This window comes from Harpia harpyja, chromosome 4 (genome assembly GCF_026419915.1).
Source record: "Harpia harpyja isolate bHarHar1 chromosome 4, bHarHar1 primary haplotype, whole genome shotgun sequence".
In the NCBI taxonomy this organism is placed as follows: Eukaryota; Metazoa; Chordata; class Aves; order Accipitriformes; family Accipitridae; genus Harpia; species Harpia harpyja.
Window position 1 is genome coordinate 46748031 of NC_068943.1, and position 24811 is coordinate 46772841.

At 50.6% G+C, this 24811-nt stretch overlaps 1 long non-coding RNA gene across 1 annotated transcript in view; it reads left to right on the top strand.

Moving 5' to 3' along the window:
* The first annotated feature begins 4417 nt into the window (after positions 1-4417).
* The window catches only part of LOC128141664 (uncharacterized), a 29971-nt gene continuing 9577 nt past the window's right edge, over positions 4418-24811 (top strand). Inside the window, exons 1-2 of the long non-coding RNA XR_008235132.1 lie at positions 4418-4608; positions 18841-19026. This is a non-coding gene — a long non-coding RNA (uncharacterized LOC128141664). The remainder of the gene's footprint in view (positions 4609-18840; positions 19027-24811) is intronic.

Here is a 24811-nt window from a genome sequence, read left to right on the forward strand (position 1 = left end):
CCGCCCCTGATTAAAACGTGGCCCCAGGACAGTCAATAGCGAGGAGACCACATCAGCCCCCTCTTCACTATCTATTAAATGAGTGCATGCTCGAGAAAGCACAAGTACTGCCTTCCCCTGGCATTAGCACATAAAGGCTTGGAAGTGTGAGCAGACACTAATAAATTACTTATGAATTGACAGTTTGGGGTTTTTTTCCCCCTGTAAAACAAGTAAAAAATACGCCAGGCTCTTTCTTGCCTCTCTGTCTTTTTTTAAATAGGATCAGTTAGACAAAGGGACTCCAGCGTGAATAAATGCAGATTTATGTCCCCATCGGTCGGATCCTTAAAATTCCTAAGTACTTAAGACGTACACATTTTAACTTGAAAAATTACCAGGTTTGTCTAAAGGAAAATTTCTAACATAAAACAGGAAACTCATTTGAAGGGAGAAATTCTCCAATGAAGCGAACCCAGGCAGTCATAAAAAAGTTAAACCAGGCATAAAGGGAAATGTCAGATGTGTGGGAGAGCCAGATGTCTCTCTGTTTTTTCTCTTTTTTTATATTTTTATAACCTAGATCAGATTATAGAAGAATATATGAATGTATCAAACAGGGAGGGGTATGCGGCGAGAGGAGGAGAATTTAGCTTCCAGCCTTTAACTTGATGTAATGCGGAGCGCTCTACAAAGAACAACATTTTTTTATTTCTAAATAAAGCACTTTAGAGTGACACATTTATTGCTGGCAAAGAATTACTCAAATAAGAGACATTGTCAGCTATTTATTTTAAAAGCTTTTTTTTTGGAGTTTGGGAAAAAAGAAAGATCAAAACCCCTTCCCATTCTTCTCAATATTCCCTTAAAAACTTTCAAATAAAGTGGATTTTTCTGCTCCTAAGTTGCTTTCCTGGTGTTTCCAGGGGTCTGCAGGCATGAGGGACTCTCGTGGGGAGCCTGGGGGCTGCAGGGATGCGTGGGGGCTGTGGGGGCCGGCGGAGGGGCCGCAGCCCGGAGAAAACCCCACGGGTCTCGCGAGGGATTTGCCAAAGGTTGCCCTGGGTTGTGCTCTTGCCACTCTGCTGAAGTTTAATTATTAAGATGTTGTTCAGGCTTCCCGCATGACGTGGATGGCCAAGCCAGGATGACACGTGTGGGCGCTGAGCTTCTGAACCCTGAGACAGCTCGAAAGCAGCCTTTGCACCTATTTCCACCGAAGCTGACATTTCCAGCTGCCTGTTCCTCGATGCCACCGAGGCCGGCAGTGCCTCCGCGAGCAGCTTCCAGGAGAGAAAAAGAAATGGAGACCCCGAGGCTTTCCCAGCTGGGAACGCAGCAACCGGTAAATAACACGGCGTGCAAGTTGAGCAAAGCACTGCACGCTGTGCCGTTCCCCAGGACTTTACAATATTAAATGCACAGTCGCTCATATATCTATTTGTCCAAAGCAGTGTGAGTCCCTGGAGCCTGTTGCTAAAATGTGCCACGCTAATTTGTTTCTGGAGGAATGGGATTAAAGGCGGCAAAGAGCAGAATGGGTGATGGTGCCTTTCCCAGGGTGTGCGGGCAGGGATGCGATGGGGTGGGATGGGGCCGTTTGGGTCCACGCTGACGTTCTGGAGCTCAAGTCTGGCATGAGAGGTTTCAGGGTGTTGAGACACTTTGCGAGATGAGCGACCCCATCGCTGCCACGTAGCTTGCGTGGGCACGGCCGCGCTGCCTGCGCTGCCCGTGCAGGTGAAAGGCGCTCAGGGCGCCGGGGCTGGCAGCACGTCCAGACGTCAGAGCAAATGGCCAACGCAACGTGAAACATTTGGAAAGCCATGGTCTTTCCTACAAGGTCGGGCGGTGTGAAACACCTCATTACACTGCTCAGATGTCGAGCCCTGTCTTTAACCAAGGCCTTTTAATGTCAGTTCCTACAGCCGAAACGGCAGAACATTAGCATGCCCGTCAAGGCTTCCCAGTTCACCTCTCCTACGAGTGCAGCTTAAGCGCCTTTCTCAGCCTATGGCACATTTCTCCTCTCTCTTTTGCGAAACAAAAGAGAAGGAAAATAGATCTTTCCACGTCAGGCTGCAGAGAGTCTCTCCGGTTGCACATGGGGTGGTTTTACAACACGGCACATCTGCTTAACCCCACGGAACTGCATCCCTGTACCACGGAGCCAGCGTGGCCGGTGCCGTTTCGCAGAGGGAGCTCAGGGTGGCCCACCTTCGTGACGCCTGTAATCCCGTGTGGGCTCGGGCCTCAGCCTGAGGGAAGGAGCGTGGAGCAGGTGGAGGTGCGGGAGGCCGAGACCTGAATCCTTGGCTTCACCCTTGACTTGCCCTCCCCTCTCTGTCTACCTCCAAATACCCTTTAATTCGTTTGTACCATTTTGTATCTGTCGTTTCATTAGCTTTTCATCTCAGCTACTTTCTTTCCCCCCTAGATTATTCCATTTCTCTTGCTTTCCCCCTTTCCTGTTCCTTTTTCTCTATAATTGGATCATTTGCAGTTTATAGGAAGGATGAGAAACAAAAGGTATTGACGACCCAAGCATCCAAAATTATGTGTCAAGCTCAAAAAAAAGATGAAAAGAAAATCTGGATCCTCTTTCTTTGCATTCTGATTTTTGAATCCGCAGAGCTCATTAGTTCCCCATGTTCAGGGCTTTTTCTGTGTCTGTGGAAACTAGAAGCTTACTTTTAAGAAGAGCTGTAGTCGGTTGACTCCAGCGGCTGGGGAATGATAAGAAACGGTGATGTAAAAGCCCGGGGTAACTGTTCAGCATTAAAGCCCTCTTCTCTTCATTGGGCAAAGCTTTACATCAGGCCTAACGCTTTTCACATGGGCCCTTTAAAAGGATGATCTGTTATTATCTGGAAGAAAATAAACGGCGTTTTTACTTCTACTTGGAGAGAGTGGCTCATCCCTAATTGGGCAACGACTTCTGCCAGGGCAGCACCTCACGAAACACTTACTGCCAGCAAAACAGGCGCTCCCAGCAACTCTGCGGCCGCAATTCCTGACTTTCAGCTTCATTTGCTGAGAAACCAAGTCGCTGGCGTTCCTGCTGAACTGGGGGTTCGGCAGCTCTATCTCCAGAGTGTGACTTTTATCGGCTGAAGCCCAACGGCCCTTTCCTGGCACACCGGTGTGGAGCCGGCCGGGGTGCCCGGAGGCAGGGACCAAAGGTGGATGCCGGCACGGAGCTGCTGTGTTCGGGACAAGCTGCCAGCATCTGACCAAGGCTCAGACCAATTACTGCTGGCATGAGCCCAAGCCATCCATCTCGGCAAATTTCCCTCCAGGGGCCGCCCCATTAGTAGCAAATAACTAATTATTGCTGTCAGCTTTAATAAAAAAACATTAGTTGAAAGATATTTCTCCCCCCCCCCCCCCGTAACTTTCCAATGCTGTATAAATTACTGGAGTCAAAACTAACTTCTAAATTGAGTAATTCCAGACATTTGTCAGACTCCAAGAAATGCTTTAATTAGCGTTGGTTAATAAAGTGTTTAGGTAATTAGGAGAACATTTGTCCTGCCTGTGCGGGTTTTTTTTCCTCTTGCTTATGACAACTCAAAAAAATTAATTGGAGTCCAGGCTTCAAGAGTTATTGGACTTTATTTATTTATTTTTTTTTTTACTCTTCCTTTGTAATAAAGTAGTGGTGAGACTATTAATGATTACTAGTGGAAGTCATCTCTACTGATCGAGTTCGGAAAGCTTTTCCTCTTCTTGCTGGCTGTTTTTTCCGGCGTGGGGAGCACGGGGAGCGGGAGCGTGCTCGCTCTCGGGGGACGGATCAAAAGCAGCCGCAGCAGCTGGTTCCCTGCGGGGTGCCAGGAAGGATGCGCTCAGGGAGCATCTCTTGTCTGCGGCAAACACAGTGGTGCCAGCGATGCGTCTTTCTGGTGCTCCTCCTGGGCCAAGGAGGCAGGAGCCTCGCTTCGCTTCCAGCCCAGAAGCCTGTCACTCTGCCAGAAATTGGCATTTAAAGCCTCACCGTCCCCCCGCACCCTCACGCTGCCGCTGACAGCTGCCGTGAGTGGCGATGGTCCATGGTGTGCACCACAGCAGCCATTTCACGCTCGCATCTTGTGTTAGCTTCAAACGGCTGCCCGTGCCCATCGCCTGGCTCCGGAGCAAACAACTCTGGCATGGTGCTTTTCCACTGGGTAGAATTTTTCCTTTTCCTCTGTTGGGACAATTGCGACACTCAGCAGCCAGATTTCCCCCTTCTCTAATGTAACTGCTCTTTCATTTTGCTCACCAGCTCCGGGTGGGACTGTGGGAGCAGGGGTGGTGGGGAAGGAGTTAAGGGCAGCCTTGGCTGGTGAAGGACCACAGCTGTTTGCTGTGAGCAGGGATTTGCAGAAGGGCTGTCAGGAATTAGGGCCTGCCATGGCTATAAAAGGGCTGGTGCTGGGGGCAGGAGGGTCCTGACTGCTGCGGGGGAGGTTTGTGTGCTGGGGAGAGCACAGGAACAGACAGGAAGGCTTATTTTTAGCAGCGTTTGATAACAGGGCTGCAGCAAGGTAGCTGCTAGAAGACCTGCTCTGCTTTCTCGGGACAAGGTGACGGAGACTGCAGGGCAGCGAGCGAGCGCAGGAGGTGAGTACAGCATTGAGCACGGAGGTGAGGTTCTTCAGTGCTTGCTGGGTCCAGGCTTGTCTCAAGGTTTCCACCTTGCACTTGTGCTGTGGGAAGCTCTTCTCTACTCTTGAAACAGTTTCTTCTGGCTCTCCCGCAGCTATTTTAGCAGCCAGCTTAAACCAGCTCAACTCACTGGGCTTTGCTTGGTGGAGAACGGAGGTGTTTGACAGAGGCTTATGCTTCAGATTTTAAAAATTTCAAGGCCGGTTAGTCTTGAAGATATCCTCGTGGAAAGGTCTTCCCTTTCTGAGTTTAAAAAACCCACATAGATGTACTTTGCATCTTGCAAACCATTTTTAGTGAGAGCTGAAACCCAATGCTGTGGCTCTCAGCAGGTCCCAGGGCCATGTCCTAGCAGAATGCTTTGCATTAGTTACTGCATCTCAGCCTTTCCAATCAATACATTAAGTGACTCTGCAATTAATTTGCTTGCCTGGGTTACAGAAGCATAGGAACAATGAGAAACACAGGTTTTTCTGGTCTGGTTTGGGCTAATTGTGGAGAGGGGTCCATTTGCACAGCGCAGGCAGCCCTAAACCCCTCTGACTTCACAGTCCAGGAGGCTTTAAGCTTGCTCTGCACCAAATCCTGGGCTGTCGGGTTGTGGCTTCCTCCTTGGAGGAACACTGGTCCTGGTGGCTCATCCCCTCTGGGGAGAGAAGGGCTCCAAGAGGCTGCTTGGCTCTGCAATGCCAGGTGGATGTCCCATCTCCAAGCCTTGGGTTTAGCAGCTATGGGCAACTCGGAGGGATGCAAAACTCCGCAAAGAGTCCTGGCAGGGAAGGGCAGGGCTCAACTTGCAGCCCCCGTATCAGCCAAGCAACACATAAAGACCCCCTGGGGAGTTAAACCCAGCGCTTTCCTGTCCTTTAACCCATGGTGATATGTCACTGATCAGCACAATTGGTTCTAATAGCTCCCCAGGTAGATTCAGGAGAGCAACGAGTTGAACGTAAAAATCCCTTTATTATTGCCGTTTTGCTTTTATATACCCATCAAGCTTTCATATTTAATCTCCTACATCACAATAGCTGATCATTTTTAACATTTGACGTTGATAAAGTGCCCGCTGCTATTATTCTGACATACTATAAAACATTACACCCATTTGCAATAGAAAAGGCAAAGAATCAATACTCGGCCCCATTTTCCAGTGCGGCAGTAAATCACGGGGAGCCTAACAAATTGTTTTAAATATAAGCACCTTCAGAACCAATAAAGAACCCAGCTGATCCCTGTCCATTGTCATATCTGTCAAACATCTTTTCTGTTAAATGGGTGCGTGGGTGTTCACCCAAAAAAGGCCAGCCTGCCACCTTGGTCCCCCAGGAGAAGGTCTTGAGGGGTGTATTTGGGGGTACTTGTTGCTGGATGTGCTGTAAATTCCTTTGGGCAGCTGGCTTGGATGGCAGGGGATGCCTTCCAACTTGCCTCTGGCAAGGGTGAAGGTTAGTAAGCCCATAAGCTAAACGAGATTCAGGAGGTGAAGGGCTTCACCCAGTGGTACAAAGAAAATTGATGCTCCTGACTTGCCCCAGCTCCACAGCTGGGCTGCAAGGTCAGACCTTTCTGTAGGTGTCACAGAAAATGGTCCCAGATTGCTTATTTTTTTATGCATTTGTTGGCGGAGAGCAGTGAACTCACTGTAAGCAAGGGCGTCTGCGTTTTCCCCAGGCATTGCTCCTGGGGACGGTATTACTGCAGTGCGTTTGCAGCTGCCGCCGTGCCATCTCTCCCAGCAGTGCCAGTCGCTCACTGGGGGCTGGGGAGCGCCGCACATCGGGGTGCTCTTGGGATGCACCTGGGTGCCGGGGCCCAGCCACACGAGTGCCTCCATCGGGCGAGGGCTGTGTTCCCTCGGCAGAATAAGGTATCGCCTGATATTTCTTACGTGGTTGTCCCTTCTTGTCAGATCTGTGAGCTTATTAGTCCCTGGGTTTATCTGTGCATTTGCTTCACCATGAGTCGTGTGCGTCCCTGTGTAACCTCCGCCTATCCATCTTCTCCCCTCTATACCTCTGCATGGTGAGTGCTTAGTCACAGAAAGGTGAAACAAACAAAAAAAAGCATATAATTTTTACATCTGAGATGATGTAAACCTTGTGTGCATGGTTTGAAAGTGTTTTTGGCACGTCTGCTGTCAAATAGCTCCTAAATAATATGGTTTACCTGGGTTGACTGATTTATAGAAACCTGGCTCCCAGACCCCAAGGATGACATTTTAAACACATCTTCCTTTCGTTTGTAAGGGATTAAATGAACATGTTTTGACAAGATTGATCATATGGAGGTTCAGACGATTTCTCTTTGCGGCTTCAATCTATAGCTTGTAGAACTGATAGAATATTATTGTGTCTCATTAAAATAATGCATGGCTGGCAGGCGCTGCTGCATGCAGGAAAACAAATGTTCGGGGAGTTCCCTCTGCTGAGGCCGCCCTGGAGAGGCGACAGCAGCAGGGGCAATGCGACTCCTTGCTGCTGCTCCCGTGTCACCTCCTGTCGCCTCCTGCGGTGATCCACTTGGTCCTTTATTAGGTATTTATTCAACGCATGCTCCTCGATGCTGCCCTCAAAGGATTGCTCCAAGCTCAATGGTGCCATTTACATCAGCTGGGAGTAGGAGGCAGGTTCTAATTCCTCTGTTTCTCCACAGGAAAGGTATTCCCTCTTCAGCTACAATGTGCCCGTTGTTCTCGCCAGTAACTAAATTTCAAGAGGGGGCCACGTCCGCTGCTATGCACTGGTGCTGGTGGGGATGCCCCAGGAGTCTGGTTTTGACTCTCAAGCCCTCATCCTGCAAAAGGTTCTGCAGCTTTGGGCACTGAGGCTTGGTGGCAGGATCAGGTTTGCCCCTGTGGGATGAGGGGTTTTTGGAGTTTATACTCTTTGTTCCAATTTCATTAACCTTGTGACCACTGTTGTAGGCTGTCTGCCCTCCATAGCCTTAGGAAAAAATAAAGGCAAAACCCCATCTTTAAAATCACACAACCAGCTTTAAGCCCGGAAGCCTTGGAAGACCTGAACTGGCTTGTTCTTGCTCCAAAAATACTCGAGCCTTGCAGTTCCTTTGGCAGAGGGAGCAGTAAATCACTGGGGACAAGGAATCGCTGGTCTAGCAAATGCAAAACGCTGCCTCGGAGCTGCAGCGGGAGGAGCATGGCAGTGGGCCGGGGGTCTCTGGACCCCCACGTGGTTAATGGCATTTGTAACGCCTTTTTAAGGTGCTGCACAGAGAGGCCATTTAAACACCAGCGCTCGGCAGCCTTGGATGCCATGCCAGACATCTGCCCTCCAGTGCGGCTTTCAGCCCGAGTGTGACTACAATCAGCTTTTAAATTGTGCTCTCTGAAATTGCTGCTGGTGCCAGCAGGACTGTTGGGAACAGAGTAGGAGCGTGGAAAGAAAAACTGTGTTTCTTCTACAGGCTGAATGCAGAGTCACCAGAAGGCTTTGCAGGGCTGGTCTGCTCCTGGTTCATCCCACCTGACTTGTGTTTTTCTCTCTTGCTAAGTCACGGCCATTGGTGACGTAGTCCTTAGGCACACGGCCAAATGGAAAGGGGAGAGGACTTCTTCGCTATCCTGTTCTTGGCTTGTAGACATGACTTATCTCCTTCCTGGCTCCGTCCAGGGTTAGGAAGCCATTACCCTTGGATGGCAGGTGAAGGCAGCAATCTTGTAGGTACTCGCTGGCAATTTGCATCACTGCATTATGCATGGGCAGAAAACACAGAAATAAAGTACAAGGAACAGGAAATCATTGTGGTGTTTTTAATCTGAAAGGTGAGATCGAACTGCTGTTTGTAGGCTCCCTTTAATGGCCCCTCAATTGGTAATTAGTGTTATATTATCACATATCTTTAATAGAATATTGATGCTGTTGGCAGAGATATAATCCCAGTGTGAAGAGTAATTCCCCTCTTTCCAGCGTGTTGCACTTATTACATATGGGCCCAGCAGAGCTGGTCGTGAGGCTTGGCTGATGCATCTCAAATCAATTAGATGCAGCACTTCACCACAAGTGACTTATGGTACGTCAGAGGAATGCATATTAATGATTCGCTTTGGGAGCGTGAACTGCCAGGGAGGAGGTGCTGGCTTGGTCTGACTACCGCCTGCTGCTTGGTTGGGTTCGAGGAGAGCCTCGGGGATCCAAACCACATCCTGGATGTGCAGGAGCATGCCTTCCTCGGAGGTACGGCGGAGCTAGGCAGAGTTCTCGGTTCATTTATCAAAGCGCCTTCGCTTTCTATTTGAAAGCAGGTGAAACAATAATAAATACCAAGCAATGAAAGTTAATCTCTATCCACAGCATTGTAATAAATGGGAAGTTAAACAAAAATCAATGCGGACCTGTTAATTCCAGCCAGCTCCCTAGTCCTCTCTGGAGCTGAATTCAGCCCTGGCAGGATGTGGTGGCCAGCCCCTTCCCCTGGGGCACAGGCATCCTCTCCATGGCACGGGGCGTTATTCCCCCAGCACTGGGAAGCTACGCCTTCGCAAGAGCCTTTTTCTCTGCCGCAGCCTGAGAAGTCTCATTTGGCAATGAGCATCAGGCCCTCGACTTATTTAGCTGAGGTCATTTTACTACTTGTACCTGGGGACTATTAGAAGAATTGCTTAATGAATCACATTTTGTCTCTTCCCACTGCGCATGCACACAGGCACGGGTCAGAAAGATAATACACTCCTCCGGCAATCGCCTCTCGAATGACAGCAAAGGGAAATCAGGATCAATGCTTCCCCCAATATCTCTGCCCGCTGAAGACTGCAGTGTTTCTGGGTCTCGGCGTATGCTGCTCTCCCTCCTTCCCCTTGGCAATGAAAGCCAAGCATGCCGGAGCCCTCCTTTCCCCTCGCTCTTGTCAAGGATTTCTCAGCCATCTTTCAAGGGCACTCGCAGCCCAGGGGCGGTGGAGCGCAGACAGCATCCTTCAGCCTGTCTGATGGCAGCGATGCCACGGGTCTGGTGTGCTGGGAAAGGCTTTCCGCGGGGGCTCCACCGTAACAGCGGGAACCTTTAACTCCCTGCTTCTCCCTGTGCTCCCCAAGCCCACAGATGCACAGCAAGATCCCTGCTGGGACTCCAGTCTTTATTTCTCCCCTGGGATGGCTCCTCCATTGCCCTCTTGCCGGGGTGGCACTCGTAGCTCTGATGGATGTGTTTGCGGGAAGAGCGTTGCATCCCAGCGGAGTGATGTTGTGCGTGTTCCCGGTACAGCATAATGTCAAATATCAATCATGCATGATAAACACAGTTTGAAAGCAAAGGACACTTCAGAAGAACGGCAAAGAGGAATTTAAGGGCTAATTCAGACCTCGTGAGAGACCTGGTCCCCCCGGAGCAGGACATTCTGAAGAGGTGAACCCCCAAGAGTGGTTCCTGGAGGAACTGGGTTTCTGTGCAAACTCAGCACCTTTGTTCTCCCCCGGGACGAAAGAATTTGATTACTGCAGAAACCATTGTACCGAGACAGCCGTAAATGGCCCACACTCAAGACTGCTACAAGCACCCCCAAACCCTGTAAACTGGGTTGGTAAAATCGCTTCTGGGGAGCCTTTCAGGACAGCAAAGACTTGGCTTTCCACAGGACCTTAAAAGTCCTTCTCTGACTCTTGGACTGACTCTCCCTTGTCCCCCCGCTTCCCTCCACCAAGGGGAGCTGCAAACCCATCTCAGAAGGGAAGATGGTTCAAGCATTGGGCTCGGGCTTGGGCTCCTGTTCTGGCGACAGCGCCTTTCCTCCCGAGGATGTCCCTGCAGCCACGGCTGCATTGTCTCCGGAGTGGCCCATGCACCAGCCTGACCCTCCCTTAGGATCCGGCATTGCTCACTCCTTTACCCATGGGCACGGATTTAAAGATGACCCGTGGATGCCTCCTCTGACATCACCCTGCGCCAGGCCACCTCAAACAACCTTGGGCCAGAGCAGGCACGGTAAATGTGCTGGGGCTTTGCCGCTTCCATTTGTGCATCTCCCTGATTTATTTCTTTTTTCCCTTTCAGTGCCTTCAGCCTCAATTAAGTAAAATAGCTTAGTATGTGCCTGCATTACAGTCCTAGTCCCATTGACATTTACACTTGAGCGTGGTTTTTTGAAGCACCCTACTGTACGGGAACCTTTAAATAGCCTTGTTTCCATTTTGTTGCATGTCAGTGCTGATGACAACGTACAAAACTCTCCGGGAGATGGAGCGAGGAGGCCGCGTGTGCACCAGCTGCAGAACCCGCTCCTCTTTCTGCAGAAACCCGCTTTCAATCACTCGTTTGTCGCTTGTGCTTTCTGGAAGACTCAGAGGTATATCACCCAAGCTCCACAGATATGAAGGAGAAAGCCTATGAAAATAGATTGTAACTACCAACTCTGAAATTCAGCAGGCTGGAAGCGTTCATGCTGTTGCCCAGCGCACGTGGGGCACAAGTCATGGCAGTGTGTGGCACACAGGCTCTCCACTGCCAGAGGGATGCAGTGCGGCACGGCGTCCCGTTCCCATCAACCCCCAGCAGGAGTTAGAGCTCTTGGAAAACTTGATCCGTAGTCTCAAAACAAATGCTGGAGCTGGGATATGGTGGATGGGAGGCGCTAGTGGGCAATTCTGCTTCAAAACGCTTCCAGTCAGTTTCAGAGCCTGGACGTATTTAACTTTAAGCAAAACAGCAGCAATCAGGAATCTTTTCTTCGTAGACACAAAAGTGTCTGTGGCGAGGTCTCCCGGATAATGACGGCGATGCACATTAGCATATATTTTCTTGAGAACTGAACTGTCATAAGGCTAGCCTTGAAAGCTACTCGGAGTATTTACAGCTTTTATGAGGCCCCCCGGGAGAGAATAATCTTAAAGTACTGCAGACACTGCTTGGAAGAACTGTGAAAAACATTCAATTTAGGAACAATTTTGCCTCCATCTAGCTATTTTTTGTAAGCGCTTGCTCCCACCACCAATTGTTTCCCTGCCCAGATCTCCTCTGCCACAGCAGTGGGTTGCAGCAGAAGTGACTTTGAGAGCCCAAGCGGAGAATTAAGGGTTTGGACAGGGAAAGGGCAGCACAGGGCAGAAAGCTTCGGGACAGAAAGCTGCATCTTCATGCAAATACCTCTTTGGAAATAAGAAAGAGAGGGAGAGACATGCAAGAAGACAAAGCAGCTGAGTTGTCTCTAAACAGCATGCTTTTCATACTTTTCCAGGAGGCATCAGTGGATTTCCGAGTCTATCCCAACGCATGTGTCGTGTCCTATTACCCCATCCTCAGGATTCTGTAACCATGTCAACCGAAAGGGAAGACAAGGAAAGCAAGCAAAAAAAGGAAAAAGAAAAGGAAAACTCAGCCCGAAACCCACTATCTTTTGGATTATGCAAAACACATGAGTACCTGATCCAGCTTTCTAAATTGCAGGGTTTTACAGCGTTCTGTTTATAGTGGGATGTCACAAGTTGTAATGATCTGCTATATCATTATGGGAGCAGATGCCAAACTTAGATCTCTGCATGTTTATAAAAAGGCTCTCGCTTGCTGTAGTGCTGCAGAGAGGTTTCAGAGCTCCTTGGCAAGTTCGGAGGACGGGGATAATGTTTGCCCAGGGGCGTCTGCGTGCGCAAACACAGCTGCGAACGCAGCGGCATATGGAGCTGCTCCCCCTTGCACGCGCAGGCAGGCATGGGCACAGGCTGCTGCGGGTGGTAGTGCTCTGCCAGGCTGAAATACCTATCCCATCTAGGGGTTGCCTTGTCTGGTCATTTAATTACAACTGCACTGCCACCGTCATTACTTGATTGTCATTTTTCTATTGCTTAAATACTTCAGCACAAAGCAGAAACAATCCATTCTGGCCATATTCCCTGTAAGTAAATGAAAATGGCAAGTCAGGAGACTCCGAGCACACAGCTTGGACCAAATATAACAGGCAGAAAATTCCTCTAGCTATCTGGTAGATAATTTTTAAACGGTAACAACAGCCATGGAAATGAAGAGCGGTTTAAACGGTCTGAAGCCATACAAATGTCCCCACTGAGTAGTTTGCCGCACCTCAGCTCAAGCATACAGGGAGCTACACCCAGCAGGCAGAAAACAAGCCTTGAGTCTGGCCTCGGCTTTGCTGTTGGCTCACCCCAAGCCTTGGAAATCATTCTGAGTGGGACAACCTGGGAACAGCAGCAATCCTGTCCACGGGCGCTGTTGGATTTGCATCCCTTGGAAATCCCCCCCGGCTGCCTCAGGTGAGCAGAGGAAGGAGGAACCACTGGTGGCTCGGGGCTTACGGCGTTATTCACGGTGCAGGTGCCAGCATCCAGCACCCCGTATCTCCTGGGCAAGCAATGGGAGGCTTATGAAAACAGCAACATCATTCCCTGCACGAAATAACCTGGGAGGAGCAACAAGTGGTGCCCCTCTTTGCAGGCGTTTGCCAAAAAAATAAGCGCGTGCCTGAATAGAAAAAGAAATAAAAGAATTCTTGGAGCTTGTCTTCGGGGTGCAGCAGCGTGAATGGCATGTTTTATTCAGTGAGGAGCAGCTGCACTACCTGGAGCAGAAATTCAGCTTGTTGGGGCCTAATCTAGGTAGATCACTGAAGCTTCAGAGAGTCTAAACAGCCAGAGAGCAGATCTCTTCTTTGTTGCAAGCAAGATGCTTCTGCAGCGGAGGCCGACCTTCCGCGTTCATCTCGCCCGGCATGACCCCGGTGTGTCGGCAGCGCAGGCAGAGCCTGCCCTCTGACAGGGATTTTCATGACGCCGAGACCCTCGGGGGGGCAGCTTGCGGCTATGCCCTCCACAGTCTGACACTCCCAATGCCTCGCTTTTACCGAGGTGCTTGTGCAGTTCCCTTGCCTCATCTGCAAGTCCCCGCCGACACCCCAAGCTGTGGGATCAGGACAGGACCCCGAGGACGTGCTGCTGTTCCCAGCCTCTGGCTCAGCTGGAAACCTAGGTCCAGCACTCTGCTGGTGCCTTGGCTGCTGCTCCACGTTCTGGGCAAAAATTCTGGGTGCGTTTGAGTCTGCAGCCTGCCTCTGCTGCTTGAGGTCAGACAGATGAGGTCGTGACATGTTTTTCTTCTCCTTTCCTCTGTGTGCTGGGATTCGGAAGATAAAGTTAGTAAAATTCCTCCCGTTCAGGGCAAAGAGCAAAACTTGCAAAGGCAAAAGCCTGACAAATAGAATCCTTCACGTGCCCGGAACACGAGGCACCGGGCGACGTGCTGGGGCTGGGCTGGAGGGAAGCAGGTGAGACCCCCCCGGTGCGGAGGCTGCCTGCGCGTCTTGCTTCCCCCTGACAGTTATTCAAGGCCCGCAGTGCCTTTTGCTTCCCTGAGTTGAAGGATTCCCCTTCCAGCCCTCGAGAGCATGTTAGCAGAGGGATTCGCCTTCTTCCCCGTGACCCCGGCAGCCTCTCCCCGTATTATCTCCCTCTGCACAGCCGAACAAATAGAGAAGCAGAGCTGAGCCATCCTCTCCACTCTTGCTCCAACTCCCAAAGCACCGACAGCTCTGTTCTGAACCACATCTTCAATATTTCATATTAAGCGCATGCCAAGCCTGGGGTTTCTCTTAGCGATTTTGACCCGGCTTTTTCTATTTATAAGCTACATCTCTGTCGGCCACGGAGCAGCGCATGCCGCTCCCAAGCTGCACATCCCAGCACAGCTCGCGGTCCTTGGATGCGCCGTGGAGCCCGATTCTGGCTGGACCTCTGGGTCCGTGGTGGAGCAGTTGCGATGGCGGGGATGGACCGGAGAGGATGGGGCACAAAGCCCGCTCGTCCTGGATGGGATGCTGCATCCAGCAGAGAGAGGGGCTGGCCAGCGCTCACAGCAAATGGCTCCCAGCGTGAAAAATGATTTAGGGGAGATGGTTTAAAAGTCAGGATGATTAATGTATGTGACTTCGCTGGCATGCTGGAAAGGATAAATCAAGACGGAATGGGGAAGCAGGGCATAAATTCAGAGGGTGTCTGCATGGGGCTGGTGTGGAGGAAGGCAAGGCTTAGCCTGGACGGCCCCTGACACCTTCCTACCAGCTGGCCGAGGCTGCTGCTGGCGAGGATGAAGAGGGTATGCGGTTACCTACGTCCTGCTCCGCTGCTGGGACCCCACGCATGTGCGGAGGTTCCCCTTGTCAAGGACACACGGCATTGCTCAGCCAGGTCCTCTCCCATGGCATCCCAACATGGGCACACCAGGTTAAATTATCTGCACGGGAAGGATCCAGGAGGTGTCCTGGACCCCCTTCCAGAAACCCAGGAATAATCAGTGAAGATGAAAGAAGCAAAAGGTCTGTGTGTCTGGAAAAGGAGACAAGGGGGAGAAAGGGAGATTTTATTACTGAAATTTGCCAGAGAGAGTCTTTAATAACATAATTCATCTTTCTGTCAAATATGTCACATTAGTGTAGTGAAAAGGAACTTTGAGAAGATGAATTAAGACTTAAATACATTAAAATGACTTAAGGAATATTTAAATACAATACAATTTATTTTTTGTGTAGGCTCGTTTCAAGCCGAAGTGTCTCTGCCATTTCAGAGGCCAGTACAAAGCCTGGGAAGTATGTATGTGGCTGTGCATAAGCAATGCCACTTCTACTAGAAACGAGTCTTAAATCAGTCTTTTCTTTGGACCAGAGATAAGCTGGATGCAATTAGCTGGTGCGGGACCATTGCCAGAAGTGAATGCAAAAGCTGCAGAAGTCCCCTGCAAAGCTCCTGCGTCCCCCCTGCCCCTAGCAAGCAAGGGGGATCTCGGCGAGGGAAATGTGCTTCGGTGTTGGCTGCTTTTAAATTCCAGTCCGCTGGCAACCTTCACCCAAACGCTTCCACCTGCTGCTTTGTCCAAAGGGATTAGCATTAACAAGGGCATATTTACCTTACTGCATGAGAAACACCGCCCTCCTTTGCTGTATTCTGAAAAGAGAAACATATCTCAATTTATCGCCTCTGAGGCTGTGATTCCATATAGCACCAGGTACAGCTCGTGGATGGTGCTGGCTGGGATGGTGCCAACAGCCAGGGGCACGCAGCTGTGCCCGTGCAAACTGGCCCTGCCCCTACTAAGCACAGCTAACTGGGCTGCAGGCGAGCACTGAGGAAAGGGAGAGCCCCCTCCTCCTGAAACACTGCTTCTGTTCTGGCTCCGAACAAATGCATTTGAGAAAAGAGAGCAGGGGGCAGAAGAAAATTACCTGGAGCCGCTTCTTGTTCTGCAACGTTAGGACTAAAAATAGCTCAGCAGAGACTTTCTGCCTGTGGGTGCTGTGCATGGAGCAGGTGCCCGCTCCTCCCTGTCACAGGAGGCAGAGCGGTCCCTGCTTGCAGTTATTTATTTGTTTGTCTGTCTTATGGCAGGGGCTTTGGTTGACTTTTAGGCCACTTTTGCTTCTCAACCCCAAGTGCTTCATCAGAGAGAAGCCACAGGAAAATGCTGAGAGTAATTCAGCTTCGAGGAAATAAAAAGTGGAGGGGATGCTGAAGCACAAAACTCAGTGAATGCAAGATGCGCTGCGCTGCAAAAATTGAACTTTCCCTGCCATAGAGGGCTCTTTGAAAGCATTCAATTATCTCCCCGCGCCTGTAGAAAACGTTGGAATTGCTTCCCAAAGTCTTTAAAGGCCCTCTGTATAAAAGGCACACGGCTGCTCCGTGGCAGAGGAAATGAAAAACCCTCAACAGCAACCTGTTTGTGTACCTTGGGAGAGACAGGTTCATCTGGAAATGTCCATGCCTGTGCCTGCCTCTTCGTCCCACTCTCCCTGGAGCCTGGTCTGCTCTCCATCCAGCTCTCCCTGCGGATGCACAGTTTGCACAGGGAAAAGCTGGCATACCTCTGCTTGGGCAAGGAGGGAGGCAGAGGACACCTGCCCCCAACACTTGAGAAGGGGATGAATAAAAGGAGAGGTAGACGTTCCCTGTTGCGCCAGCGCAGGAAAGCATGGGACCGCTCGGGGATGGAGAGTGCGGACAGGTACATCTGTCCTCTCCCGGCACTTTGGCAGGTGCAGGATTGGCACCCGTCTGAGGTCATGAAGCTAAATGTTGCTGGATTTAAAGAGGAGCCGCCTAATTTTATGATCAATAATAACATTTGTAAGCATGCCTAGGAGACAGAGGGCTAATCAGCTCTTGCGCTGAGGGTGGCAAGCTAATGGCTGCAGAGGTCAGGGTTTCCCCCACGCGGCTGCCCAGGTGCCTCTGCGACCGGTCACGGTTTCACCTCCCTCTGAAGCAGGGGACACCGGCTGCTGCCGGGGGCGAGGTGTCAGCCTGGATGGACCAGCGTGCTGCTCAAACCATGTCTACGTAATTACATTCAGTGCGTGGCATCTGTGCTTTGAAGCCACCCTGGGAGAGCTGGAGGGTGATGGCTGTGACTGGAGGGAAAGGATATGCGCAGAGCCCTCCCAGGACTCTTCCAGCCCAGGCTTCCCTGCTCGAACAGCCTGGTGGGGGGATGCACCCGCCGCTCCTCCTGCGGCGTCCCGTGATGGGTGAAGGCGAGGGGAGGGGGGGGATGTTGTCTCTGTGCTCAGACTCAATCTCCTCTGAAAAGCGTTTTCTCGGCCAGCCTCCCCATCCCCGATGCTCGGCCAATATCGCGAAGCCTAATGGAGGGCAGGGAGGTTTCAACGCTGCAGAAGCACGCAGCAGCGCTCTCGGTCTGGGTGACCTTCGCGCTGTCAGAAAATGTATCCTTTCTGAGAGTCCGCAGGCTGCAAACATCCCCCACCGCCGGCTTAAAGGAGACAAGAGGCTTTCGCTGTACGGATAATGTCGTTAGGGCAAACTGGTTTTCTAAGATCACAATTCTCCAACTATTAAACCGCAGGTGCGGTAACTCTGGCTTTGTCTTCTTTCCTAGAGCTGGCTATTACCAGGCACGCTCATTATTATACTGTGCAGAAATCCCTCGGAGTTATTCCAACATATAATCCATGTCAAAACGCAGAGAGACCCCGTTGCCACACTGCATGCATATTTATGGAGTGTGATCCCAGGGCGGGGGAGAGCTGGTGCTGGGCAAGGACTCACAGACAGCACCCTTCCACACCATCAATCTGGCCCGCTTTCCCGCTGCCGTCATATCTTTAGACATAGCCTCCTGCCTGAAATGTAAACTGATGAGTTAACAGATGTGACAAATAACTGGTATATAATTGGTGTAACTTGTCAGAGGCATTCTGGCACGCTCCTGGTTGTGTGTGCTGCAGTCATGCTGCGTTTTAGACTCCCCTGATCTCCGACTCCTGTCTCCACAGAACATACAAGAAGGATCTGAGCTCACGTACACAAGCGTGCAGCAAGAGAGCGAGAGCTCGCACTTGTCTTTCGCTTCCTAATCAGGAGGCATTATCCTCCCCTCAGCCCGAGCTGCGTGGAAGTTGGGGACAACATGACATAGCCTACCAATGCAACGTCGCTGAAAGGCATCCCGCTGGGGTTGTACCTGATGCCCGCTGTTTCCTGGAACCCCATCCAATGTCTGGTGGAAAGCTAGCAGATTAGAGACTACCTGAAAGCAAATGATTTCACAGGGCGGGAGCGGTGCTTTCCAGGGGCACGTCAGGTCCAGAGGGAGCCCTGGGGCTCCTCTCTCCCTGCCGCCCTGCTACGGCTGCTGGCCCTGAGCAGTCCCTGGCCATGCAATCATGCTTTCGCAGGCTGCCGAGCGCATGTCTAACATCTCGGCATGAGCTGCTGCTGCGGTGCCTCCACGGATGCCTCTGTTGCTGCTGGTGGGCCTTACTCACCACAAGGGTGTCTTCCTCTCTCTCTAGTCTAAGCTTTTCTCCTCTCCTCTCTGTCTCTTTTTCCTCAGCAGAAACCCATTAGTGCCTGTGATATATTTTCGGTCAACCTCGAATAAGTTTTCCCTCTTGCCTTTATTTTATGTTGTCTGCAGGATTTCATGAGCTTTAGAATATTTTGCTTCCTTTTCCTATGACATATTTTATGAGGTTTTAATTATTATTGTTTATTATTATGGTGCTTTAATTGTCTGCTTGGGTCCCTCCGAGCCCTTGAATGAGCAATTTATAAATAACACTATTTTTATTATTACTATTATTCATCTAGCTTTCTCACGTTCTCCGCATCTCCCCTCTGCCCCTTTCCTCTTTTACAGGCCTATATGTTAAGTTCCTTCATCTCTTCTCATAAGTCAGACCTGCTGAACCCTCTCAGCTTTGTTTCTGCATGCCTTTAATGCTCTTTTTTCCTGCTTTTAGTGAGATGCTTCGAAGTGTAACCATGCTGGAGGAGTTATTACCGGGTGTAGCCCTGCTGCGACGAAGCGACCAGCCTCAGGCACCACCTCGGACTGAGACCACGCTGCATTTCCCATGGTGCCCTTGAGGAGCTGGGATGGATAAGGATCATCGCTCTGCCACAGCAGCAACTGCCTGTCGTTACAGGTGAGAACTGGGGGACAGCACACAGCTGCTCTCCCCGGGTACCACCCATCACTGGGGCTGTGTCCGAGGCTGAGGAACGAGGGGCGAGCGGAGGAGTGGGCTGGGTGATAAGGAAACACTCCCTGCCCTTTGGCTGGGCTCTCCAGCAGTGGGAAATGTAGCTGTGGGGACCAGCGAGTTGCGGGTGTCCCTCAGGTGCTCATGTGGGGATAATGTGAAGGGATGCGGGGCTGGGGAAGCAAGAGGGGTGGATGCGCCTCCTTGCAGGGGGTCAGCTCCTGCCAGGGCTGCTGAGCTACCTGGCAGAGACATCTGTCTCCTTCAAAAAGGTCACAGCTTTGCTAGTACAGAAACACCACCTGGGTTTTGCTCCGCTTCTCTGCGAGCAACCCGCTCTAAGCCTCTCCTGAAGCCGGGTACCATGTCGCAGGGCACTGTGGGCTCCCTTGCTTTGCTTTGCTTTGCTTTGCTTTGCTTTGCTTTGCTTTGCTTTGCTTTGGTGTCTCAGACTCGAAAGGTGGCCATCGCCTGGTGTGGTGGGCAGGCAGGAGCGTGTGTGTGCATGCGAAGCTGTTTCTTTACACCGGGAGCTGCAGTCAGTAGTGCTTGGGTGGCTGGGTTTGTTTCTCCTGTACGCTCTCAACAAATATCTCTGCTAATGAGTTTGCTGGCAGGAACAACTGCATGGACAGCAGTTTTGAAGTCAGTGCCTGCTAGAAATGAATTTTGAGCTCATAAAGACAAGGGCTGTCGACCGAAGCCTGGTGCTAGATGTGCCAGTCATGGGAGGTGCAGCCAGGACCGAAATCCCTGTGTGGGGTCGGCCATACAATGACTAGGACAGGCATGGGAGAACACGATAAAGTTTTGGTCCCCAACAACCCAGGAAGGGAAGCAGAGGGAAAATGCACATTATTGTTTGCTAGATACCGTTTGCTGGGCTCCACTTTTGTTCTTTTATTGGAGGACTAACCTGCGATAGGCACTGCACTCCCTTGGCTCTCTCGAGCCACCGGGCAGCATCTTCGTTCCCCCCGCAAGCCCAGGTCTCACGTCTGGCAGCTCTAATGAGGGGGAAGCAAATCCAGGCTGGCAAACCAGCGTACGTTGCATCTCTCTCTGCGAAGAGATTTTTAGAGCTGGATTAAATGGGGTTTGGGAAAACATCTTCGGGATTGGAGCTACAAATGACTTTCTGATCAAAAAGAAAATGTTCATTTTGAAAACCAAAACTGTTTCATTAAACATGTTTGGGCTTTGTTTGTTTATGTCAGAAGCGATAGGTTTGCTGGGGCCTGGAAATTGAAAACTTTTAAGTGTTCTTCTATCTTGGACTTTCAATGAAAAAGCAAATGTGTTTCAAAGGTGATATGGAAGAATAAAAACAATTAAAAATTTATTTCCCAGGAGAAAAAGGAAAGATTAGAACTATAGGGGAAAAGCTCACGTGTCTATTTTCAGGCAAACTTCTCTCGGCTTTAAAGGTAGGAGATCGCATCTGGTATGAATAGAATCGCACAGGGCCCTTTTGTGTCATTTGAAGCTGGAGAGGGGAGTCTGCCTAGGGATGCAGAAAGGCTTTGCTGACACCTGACATTTGAGGCAATCTGCCCTTTTCCAAAGGCAAATGCCTTAGAAGTATTTTCATGAGCAGTAGCGATAATCAGGCTGAAATCCCAGCTCCCCTGAAATCAATGGGCTCCTTTGCAGCCACTGTAATGGGGCTAGCATCTCTCTCCTAATCTCTGCCCAGGATGAATTCGTAGTGCCAGCGTGGGGCAGGGCTGTCAGAGGAAGGGACCGCGGCGATGCCTGGAGCTGCTCATCCTCAGGCCTTCGGTAAGGAGCCTCCCGAATCTGCAGGCAGAAAACGTAAAGGAAGGAGCGGGGAGAGGGACCAGGGAGAAAAAGGAACATACTGAAGGGAAATGGGTAAAATGATTAAAACAAAATAATTCCATGTGCTACAGAGGACTAGCAAGAAAGCATGGGCATGTGGAGTAGGACAAAGCAAGCAAGGCCAAGTCCAGGCTTGAAAGACCAAAAGGAAAGGCAGACCTTATCAAAAATCAAGGAAAGGTGGAGCAAAAAGCAGACTTGATGCTGAGATGCTGTTGAGGAGGTAGGGGCAGAGCCTCCCCGGTGAGGAAGGATGCTGCACGTGGGGCAAGAGCCCCATGAAAGGGCACGACATCACCCTTCGAACAACCTACCACCTGGGCAGCCATCCCAAATTTCATGCCGCTTATTTTACACCCATTAAAAATAAATGTAGCTTCTGGCTGTTTTCAGTACCTAGGAAACAGTTAAAGCTGCGTGCCTGGCATGTAATTCAGCAAAAGACTTAAGGACAGGCCATGACTTCCTTCCAGGGCTAAGATGAGTTAGAGCAAACCTCGGGCACCGCAGCCTGCACTGGATGAGGGGATCTCTTCCATCTGTTGCCTGCGAGTGTTCAGCCTTCTCCTGCCCTCTGTGCTGAGAGTTGGGACCCTGGGGCAGGACTCAACGTGACTCCGGCTCCTCACTGGCCTGCTGGGGACTGTCTCTGCCCACCTGGATTCAGCCCGGAGCAGCAGTTGCTTTCAGATGTGCCTGGGTCTGTGCGTGTGTGCATGCAGAGCTGATGGGAAGGGCTCTCCCAGCACCCTTTTGCTCATGCTGGGCTGGTCAACCTGTCCCCGTGCTGGCATGACACCTCCTCTCCGGGCTCTGCCATTTGGGCCTCTCCGCTAACAAAAGTATAACCAGTGCCAACCATCCCTTGCAGCTCTACAAAAGGGACCTCTTGGTCCCACTCTGGTTTTCTCAGAGGGTTTTGCACAGGCCAACAAAGTGGAAAAATGATAGTCAGCGTGCAGCCTGCTGCCGGTGGTCTGGTCTCGGGTGAGGATCCCAGCGTAACCAGCACTGCCAACCCACAGGTTCCTCTCCCGGGACAGGCTCTGGCTGTCCCTGTGTGTGGGACAGCGGGTTCCTACGGGGATGCAGCTGCCCCTTGTCACCGGAGAGCTCTCCCGTGGCCCTTCCCTAGGGGGGATTTTGAGCACCGTTGGTAAAAATTCAGCATCTTTCATCCAGACAGGCTGCAAATGCACTTCAGCCGGTGAGAATTGTCTTGCCAGGGAAGCGGGATCTGTGCCCCGCCACGACTGAATAGAATTCTCTTTCTCCTACTCGGTGAGTTCTCTGGTTTTCATCCCTTTTCCAAGGGATGATAATCTGCAGGGCATAAGGTCGCTCTCAGCTCCAAAATAGTCGAGAGGGATGAAGAGGAGATGTATGGCAGCTCTGTGCTTTGCTGTTATCCCAGCCCAGGCTGGAGCCTGGGGCAGCTTGGCTGGCACCACCCGTGCAAAGCCCGCAGCTCCCAGCGTGTCCCTGAACCCGGCGTCAGGAGCACAATGCAATGGACGAACAGTGGTGGGATCTTGGGGACTGGGCTCTGTGGCTCGGCCGGAGCCTGGACTCATCCTGCTAACAAAAGAAACCTGCGTTTGAAACGAGACAAAACTGAACGGCCCTTTGCAAAGCAGAAGCAGCTGGCTCAACTAATTAAATGTTAAAAATTCCAGCAAGACGAGCATACCAGAAAACAAACAGGCACGACAGCCAGGATGGGAAGAGTTGGAAGGGATCTGTGCGGTTCCCTGTCTCTCCCATATGTGTCTGTACAGACGCTGGCACCTGCGCAGCCATGTGTTCCTGCGCCCGTGTTTATGTGCTTTAGTGAGCGTGTTTCCACATTGATCCGTACAGATCAGAGACCGTAGGGTTGTGCACCCTCACATCACCCCACGCCTTCTGTGTCCGCGTTCACGTATGCATCTGGCCATAGAGACCCGCGGTGCTTGCCTTCCCAAGCCTGCCGCGGCGCCCGTGCGGGATGGCTGCTGCAGGCAGCTCTGCCTTGCCCACCTGCGCTGGGAGGCATCTCTATCGGTCTTTATTTAATGACTTGGGGGAGGGGGGTAAATATTTGTTAGCAGCGATTTTGCAAATCACCACTTTGCGGAGAGGAAATAAGAGCCATCCATTTCTGCTAGCGCTATTAAAGATTTTCTATAAAGTGCCTACATTTCCAGTACAGCTGAATGGATTTCACTGCAGAAAACTGCTAGGACAGAGCAGCACAGCAGAGGAAAATATCATATACAATGATTCACAAACACATAAAAATACCCTTCCCAGCTTGTCTATTCTTCCACTGCACAACAAACACCTTGTGACTCATTCTTGAATGTATGGATGCGTTTGAAAATGAAAGTTGGATTTGAACATTATTCATTAAGACCTGGGATTAGTTCATTTCTCCATTTAGCTCCTAAAAGCTAGCATGCCAAGTCAGGCTAAAACAGATTTTAAGGTTGTCTTAGTCACAAGTCAGCTCTAACAGGCACGGTATTTTTCTACATCAATGTTTCTGTATTCAGCTTAAAAAAAAAAACCAAACCAAAACAAGCTTAATTCCTTGCTCCTTGCATTGAATTAATCAGATATCTGAAGGTAGGTGGAGGAAAAAAAACCAACGTTTTTCTTGGCAGGCACATTTAATTTGAAGGGCCATAGCTCTTCCTACAGATGACAAGATCACAACGTTTAGAAGATAAAGAAAGGGGATGGAGGGCATCCATGGAGTGACAGCCATTTGAACGCCCTGCCGCTGGCAATGGCAAAAATCAAGATATTAGTGCAGAGCCAGTAGGATGATTTACAATCACACATTGATGCAGCATTCTTTTTACAAACATGTCACCTCCCACCTTGGAAGAACTGTTAATGAAAAGTTGCATCAGCTGTTCTGATGCCTGTCACCCAGAAAGGCGCTGCTGAACGCTGCTAGATGTTGTAGTCAGAGCTAAGGTTGGGAACCGCACCAGGGCTGCGCTGCCATCTCTGACCACGATAGATGTTTACCCATCGTTGCCGTGCACCAGGGAGCCCCGCGTTCAACAGCAGAGGCATAAGCACCTTATCACAGGAGCACGAGCGCACTGGAGAGGAGCATGGTACAGAGGATGGCTGAAAGGACATGAGTCACGCAGCAAAAATGGCCCAAAGCAGAGGCAATGTAGTTCACAGCTTCAACATCTGAATTCCAGGCAAGCTTGGAACTGGCACTGCGGTTGCGTGTGAGGCTGCAGCATCCTCTCCCTCCTCTGCCGATGGGGAAAAAGAGCAGAGCTGTGCTTGCTACTGCTCCTAGGTATATTTAGGCTCATTTAATGACAGTATAGGGCAGTTTGATACAAACATATGGATGACATGACAGCATTTTGATGATTAATCAGCTAACCGGTTGTTGCACCTACCCTTCACGATGCCTGATTCCGCATCGGGGATTGGGAACGGCTGTCCTAAGCACGTGGGTAAGGTTTCTATTAACAATGCTCTGCCCATAGGAGATGCCCTCTAAGGTTAGATTTCTCCCAGGCTATCAGCAGAAGAAATACCACGTGAGCAAGGCACCTAATCGAAAGTGAGGAAGCAGCCAGCATTGCAATGCTCAGGGTGTCGAACGCTCACTGCCAGCCGGCTGAACGAGCTCTAGGCCAAGGCAGCAGCTCCCCTGCATAATTTCATAGGACCAATACCTTTGTGAGAAGCACAAGCTGCTTGTGGGCAAAGAATCAAAATTCATAGAATAAATTATACGCGCTAAATTATTTGCCCAGCTTTGTTGATTATCTGCAGTTAAAAAGTTGGAGAGAGCTGAGCTCCTCCACACATAAACACCAGACGGATGCTTGTAGTCAGGAGATACTTGGGCTTGGCAGAGAGAAGA